This window comes from Populus nigra, chromosome 12, assembly GCF_951802175.1.
Source record: "Populus nigra chromosome 12, ddPopNigr1.1, whole genome shotgun sequence".
Taxonomy (NCBI): Eukaryota; Viridiplantae; Streptophyta; class Magnoliopsida; order Malpighiales; family Salicaceae; genus Populus; species Populus nigra.
The window spans coordinates 14,158,112-14,165,765 of NC_084863.1; positions in this window are offsets into that span (position 1 = coordinate 14,158,112).

Genomic DNA, 7,654 nt, shown 5'->3' on the forward strand with positions numbered 1-7,654 from the left:
TAAATAAATCAACAAATCTCTTTAGAACACCATTAGGACCAGCTCTAAAACGAAAAGATTAAGAAAAAGCAAGCCCTATAATGTTCTAAACATGACAAGAACAACCACTTACAACAATCTTGACTAATCTTGGTTGGTATTAATAACAAAATTAATCAGCGTTTCTTCAGGTTCTTGACCTTCTTCCATCCTTTCTTGCATGAGTTTTCCACAATCTTGACTCCTTTCGTGAACAAAACCTTGAGCTCCTTGGCTCTCTCCTTTACCTGCTTCTCAAAATCACCCATGTCTAGAGATAGAGAAAAGGAGAGAGAGAGAAAGAGAAAATAAGTAATACAAGAGAAGGAATAACCTTTGAGCAGAGAATCTAGAGGTATATATAGATGAAGAGGAATTAAGCCATTAAGGGCAAAGCTAAGTTTTTTTTAAACGTTGTCTTCCTGTTAATTGGGTAAAGATAGTAGCTTCCATGGCCTGGCAAAACCCTAAAGAAAGAAGTTGTAGCAATTCTTGGTTGGATCCTCCTAAGATAAGGTAATAACGTGGGATCCAATACATGGACGACACGTGGCGAGGATCAAGTGGGTTTTACTTTGGTTATCTCAATATTTCACGTTGATAGCGGGTGGGAACAAAACGGGGGGTTTGTATTTGTTAGGCAATAGTTTTCTCCTGTGATTAAGTTTCTAAATTTATTACACTAATTAAATATAAAAATAATTTTTAAAAAATCAAATCGAGTATTGCAACGGAAAGAGTATCTCTTTTCCAAACACTGCTTCGAGTTTAAAAATGGTAAGGAGGATATCAAGACAGATAAGATCATCCAGTGAAACGTCCCTATGAATTCAACTTTGAAATCATTTTTTAAGATTTTCGCTATGATGTGGGGCAATTGGTCTTGCTGTTTAAATTATTGCATGTCTGGTATGAGCAGAGAAAATGACTTGATGAGGATGCATCGAGGGGGACAAAAGACAGATGAATGATCACAGAAACGGATACTTTTCGTCCAATCATAATTGGGTCTCCTTCAAATCAAAGCGAACCCAAGTGGAAGAAGCTTCATGAGAGGATCACCCATTTCTAAACCACTGGGAACGTGGACATTTTTGGCTATCAGGGAACGCACCTTGTGTTCCAGTGAGTACAAGTGTTATTATTTGTATTGGAATACAATGCTAATGAATGTAAGTGATGTAGCAAATTGTAACATTTGCAATTGTCAACATTTTTCTCAACCACTCTCAACCACCTTCAACGACCCTCTCCACCATCAACCACCCTCTCCTTTACAACCACTATATTTATGCTTCCCTTTCTCATGTAAACTAATTCAAGACTGAAGACAAGAACGAGAGAGGAAGAGTGCAGTGTGTGTGCAAGAAGTGTGCAGAGAAGTGTGGTGAGTGCAACTGGGAGAGTGAGTGCAAGTGAAGATTTGAGAGAAAAGAGTGTAAGAGTGAAACACTGGTTTTTTGTGGGTTGTATTGGGTTGAGTTGAGTGTTTGTATCATTCCTCCATTAATATACAATCTGCTGCCTCCGTGGACGTACCCGGTTTTGGGGAACCACGTAAATTTGCTTGTTTTGTGTTATTTTTGTGTTTGCTTTCGGTCCAGTATGCACAACAAATTGGTATCAGAGCATTAGGGAAGCTTAAACACTGAAAAAACACGTTTTTCAGCTCTCTGTTCAAAGTTGCAGAATTTTCAAAGTTCTCGGATCTTGCTTTTGACCAGCTGCGGAGATTCCTCTCGTCGACACGAGTCCGGCGATATAAAGATCGTCGAAATCGGAGTTGAAACGAGCCCTGTAGAGCTCGCCGAAGTTTCGCCGGAAAACTGCCGGAAAAACCAGTCAGTGCCAGAATTCTCGCCTGAGAAGACAGCCACGTCATCCGACACGTAGGCGCTGAGTCAGCATCCACGTCATCGACAGAGGTCCACATCGCCCCGTCATCAGCCACGTAATCAGCCACGTCATCCAACGGTGACAGAATATTCTCTTGACAGAATAAGAATATTCCGTTAACAGTAAGAGAATATTCCTGTGACAGAATATTCTTTATCAAAGACAGAATATTCCTTTCCTGAGTCAACTCGGTCAGATTGGTTTTTTGGCCAACTCAGTGATTTTTTGACCCGTTTTTGGCCGAGTCAAGTTGGTTCCTAGCATTTTCAACCATTCCGGACGCAACCGTGGTGTCCGTTTTGTTAAACAGCATACTGAAGTTACTGTTTTGGCACTTTTGAGCATAAAAGTGTGTGTTTTAACAAGTTCAGGATTCCATTTGTAATCCAAAGACGTCCTAATGGCTGATATTCCAGAAGAAAAATCAGTGGGGAATGCTAGTATACCTCCACAATACATCCCAGTATCGAATACCAAATTTGAGGTGGAGAAGTTTGATGGGAAAGGTAATTTTGGCATGTGGAAATGTGAAGTCATGGATATGCTTGTCCAAATGAATTTAGATTTCACTCTAGAAGATAAACCAGAGGATCTGGATGATAAAAGCTGGGAAAGGATAAATCGGTTGGCTTGCAGTTCCATCCGACTTTGTCTTGTAAAGGATCAGAAGTACGCCTTTTCAGAACAAAACTCTGCAAAGGAATTATGGCAAGCACTGGAGGACAAGTTTATGAAGAAGAGTATAGAGAATCGTCTCTACTTGAAGAAAAGGATCTTCCGGTTTCAGCATAAGAAAGGTACTTCTATGAATGAGCATCTGAATGATTTCAATAAAATGATAGCTGATTTGAAGAATTTAGATGTGGAAATTGATGATGAAGATAAAGCTCTACTGTTATTAAATTCACTGCCTGACACATATGAACATCTTGTCACCACTTTACTGTATGGTAAAGAAAAGATTAAATTCATTGATGTGTCCAATGCTTTGGTGAACAATGAGTATCGGAAGAAGGACCAGATTGTTCACAAGGAGTCAACGTCAGAAGCATTGACAGTTAGAGGCAGAACAAACCCCAGAAGATTTCGAGGGCGAGGGAGATCTCGCTCAAAATCCAAAGGAGAATCATCAAACAGACGATATCTTGCAAAAGATGAGTGTGCCTTTTGTCACAAAAAGGGGCACTGGAAGAAAGATTGTCCAATTAAGGGCAACAAGGAGAAAGATGAACCAACTGTGAACGTTGCACGAGATGAGGATGAACGAGACTCTGCATTCATGGTCTCATCACCAGAAAACCATTCTGGTGAATGGATTCTTGATTCTGCATGTTCCTATCACATGTGCCCTAACAAGCACTTATTCTCGAAACTCGAGGAGTTCGATGGAGGAGTTGTGTTGATGGGTAATGATGATGTTAGTGAGATCAAAGGGATTGGGACTATCCATCTGAAGATGCATAATGGGGTAGTCAAGACACTAACAGATGTACGGTATGTACCTGATTTGAAGAAAAATCTCTTCTCACTTGGAGTCCTAGAATCTAGTGGTTATAAGATTATCATGCATGGTGGAGTTTTAAGAGCAATCCGTGGTGCATTAGTTGTCTTAAGAGGCACGAGGAAAGGAAACTTATATTTCCTGGATGGATCTACAGTTACTGGTACAGCAGCTGTCTCCAAAAGCATAGAAGATGATGAAGCAGATAATTCCAGACTTTGGCACATGCGTTTAGGGCATGCTGGTGAAAAGGCTTTGCAAGGATTAGTCAAGCAAGGTCTATTAAAAGGCGTCAAGACTGGGAAGCATGGGTTCTGCGAGCATTGTGTTCTTGGAAAACAAACAAGGGTCAAGTTTGGCACTGCAGTACACAACACAAAAGGGATCCTAGATTATGTTCACACAGACGTATGGGGACCTTCAAAGAATGAATCTATTGGAGATAATCGTTGGTTTGTTACTTTTATTGATGATTTCTCAAGACGAGTATGGGTGTACATGATGAAACACAAGGATGAGGTCCTTGATATCTTTCTGAAATGGAAGAAAATGGTGGAGACTCAAACTGGAAGGAGAGTTAAGACTCTTTGGTCAGATAATGGTGGCGAGTACACTTCAGATCCTTTCTTTGAAGTTTGTCAGAATGAAGGGATCAAGCGACATTTTACTGTTCGCAAAACACCACAGCAGAATGGAGTAGCAGAACGCATGAACTGTACATTGGTGGAGAAAGTCCGATGTATGCTATCACATTCGGGACTAAGCAAAGTGTTCTGGGGCGAGGCATTAAACTATGCTCGTCATATTGTTAACCGGCTACCTTCAGCAGCATTAAATGGAAGAACCCCCTTAGAGGTATGGTCAGGCTCTCCTGCAAATGATTATGACTCTATGCGTATATTTGGTTGCTCAGCATATTATCATGTTACTGAGTCCAAGCTAGATCTAGAGCCAAGAAAGCTATATTTTTGGGCTTTAGTGGAGGAGTAAAAGGCTACAGACTCTGGTGTTCTGAATCAAAGAAAGTGATTTTGAGTAGAGATGTCACTTTTGATGAGTCTGGCATGTTACAACAAGAGAAATCACAGGAGAAGGAACAACAGTCTGGTGATGCACAACAGGTGGAGTTGGAGACTTCAGTCATCCCTATAAAGACTGTTCAGACAATCCCTACTGAAGGAGATCCAGATGAAAGTTCAGATGAAGAGGATGCAACAACTCCAGCAACCACACAACAAGAATCCATTGCAACGAGTAAACCGAAAAGAGTTATTAAGAAACCTGCTCGGTATTGTAACATGGTGGCTTATGCACTTCCAGTGATTGATGATGGAATCCCCTACACCTACAAAGAAGCAGTACAGAGTGTAGAAAGTGCAAAATGGAAAGAGGCAATGGATGAAGAGATGAAATCTCTCCACAAGAATCAGACTTGGGATTTGGTACAACTCCCTAAGGGAAAGAAGACAATTGGTTGCAAGTGGGTATATGCCAAGAAGGAAGGTAATCCTGGAAAAGACAACATCCGATTCAAAGCAAGATTGGTAGCAAAAGGCTATGCTCAGAAGGAGGGGATAGATTATAATGAGGTATTCTCTCCAGTTGTTAAGCATTCATCAATCCGTATTCTGTTAGCCTTGGTTGCACAGTTTGATTTGGAGTTAGCCCAACTTGATGTGAAAACTGCCTTCCTACATGGAGATTTGGAAGAGGAAATTTACATGTCTCAGCCAGATGGTTTCAAAGTCACTGGGAAAGAGAATTGGGCTTGTAAACTGAAGAAGTCATTGTATGGACTGAAACAATCTCCTCGCCAGTGGTATAAGCGATTTGATAAGTTCATGGCAGAACATGAATACACACGGAGTCAGTTTGATCACTGTGTATATTTTCGCAAACTTCTTGATGGTTCTTTCATCTATTTGCTCTTATATGTGGATGATATGTTGATCGCATCGAAGAGCAAGGTGGAGATTGATAGACTGAAAGCTCAACTGAGAACTGAGTTTGAAATGAAGGACCTTGGAGAAGCTAAGAAGATTCTTGGCATGGAGATTCAGAGAGACAGAAGAAAAGGCACAGTCTATTTGACACAGACCCAATACTTGAAGAAAATTCTACAGAGATTTGGGGTAGATGGTAAGACCAAGCCTGTAAGCACACCTTTAGCTCCTCATTTTAAGCTAAGTGCTTCAATGTCTCCACACACAGAGGAAGAGCGCAAGCATATGGCTCAAATTCCTTATGCAAATGCAGTTGGTGCATTAATGTATGCAATGGTTTGTACGAGACCAGATATTTCACATGCTGTCAGTATGGTGAGCAGGTATATGCATGATCCTGGAAAGGGTCACTGGCAGGCAGTTAAGTGGATTCTACGGTACATTCATGGCACAACTGATATTGGTTTGAAGTTTGAGAGGGATGATAGACTCGGACAAAATTTAGTTGGTTATGTGGACTCGGACTATGCTGGTGACTTAGACAAGCGTCGTTCCACAACAGGCTATGTGTTTACACTTGCTAAAGGGCCTGTAAGTTGGAGGTCAACGTTACAATCAACAGTAGCTTTGTCAACAACTGAGGCAGAGTACATGGCAGTAACAGAAGCTTTCAAGGAAGCTATTTGGTTACATGGGTTGATTGAAGATTTGGGAATTGTTCAAGAGCACGTGGATGTCCATTGTGATAGTCAAAGTGCTATTTGTCTTGCAAAGAATCAGGTTCATCATTCCCGCACCAAGCACATCGATGTTCGATTTCATTTTGTTCGAGAAATTGTGGATGAAGGGGATATTCTGTTACAGAAGATTGGTACCGCAGATAATCCAGCTGACATGCTCACAAAATGTGTCTCAGGGATCAAGTTCCAACATTGTTTGGACTTGGTCAACATCTCTCGGTGTTGAGCACCTTCAGGGTGCAGCGCCATATGGCGCGTTAGAGGCAGCATTGATTGATCACGAGGATTGCATGGAAAAATCTTGCCAAGGTGGAGATTTGTAGCAAATTGTCAACATTTGCAATTGTCAACATTTTTCTCAACCACTCTCAACCACCATCAACCACCCTCTCCTTTACAACCACTATATTTATGCTTCCCTTTCTCATGTAAACTAATTCAAGACTGAAGACAAGAACGAGAGAGGAAGAGTGCAGTGTGTGTGCAAGAAGTGTGCAGAGAAGTGTGGTGAGTGCAACTGGGAGAGTGAGTGCAAGTGAAGATTTGAGAGAAAAGAGTGTAAGAGTGAAACACTGGTTTTTTGTGGGTTGTATTGGGTTGAGTTGAGTGTTTGTATCATTCCTCCATTAATATACAATCTGCTGCCTCCGTGGACGTACCCGGTTTTGGGGAACCACGTAAATTTGCTTGTTTTGTGTTATTTTTGTGTTTGCTTTCGGTCCAGTATGCACAACAAGTGATCCATGCTAATTTGAGAAACTGGCCACTGAAATCTTATTTTTCTCCTACCATGGGCTCAATGAATAATAGTTATGATTTGTTTTTTTTTTATCTAAAACTTGGTATTTAAAAGTTTATTAGATACTGAAACTTAAATTATTAAGTAAAATTTCAAAATATAATTTATATTATTTTCTAATAAATTATACGTAACAACAATAAAATTTGCCAATACTACAACCTTACGGATCTTCTCTATGTATAATATATATATATATTCCAATTACATCTAATGGTTTTGGATACGAGTAAGTAATGTAGTTGAAAGCATGCCGGCCTTGCCTGGCTAAAGTTTTTGGTGCTTATGTTTTCAAGCTCCTCGCATCACTATATATAAGTGTAGGTGTTCTCTGCAAATTAGTTTTCGAACTATGCGCCGTTGCAGGTACAGATTCAAGGTGCTAGCAACAGCTCTGTGTGTAGTGTTTTTTTTTTAAAAAAAAATCACCACGACTAAGATCATGGGTACAATATCTTAACCTGAATAGTGAACTATCTTTTTATTTATTTTTTCTTATTTTGTTCTTAGCTAGGTTTTTATTAGGCTTGAGTCGGATATAACTAAAGTCTAAACTGAAGACAGACGTATTAGATAATTAACCAAAACTTTTCACCAAATAATTTAGGGCAAATTCAAAATCTTGATCAATTATAGCTTTCTAGTGTGCCCATTACCTGACTCACCACCCCTCTCTCTCAGAGAATAAACTCAGTTGATTATGCTCAAAGCTTCAATCTTTGAATCTCTCACATTGTAGAAAGATTGCAACTTCCCC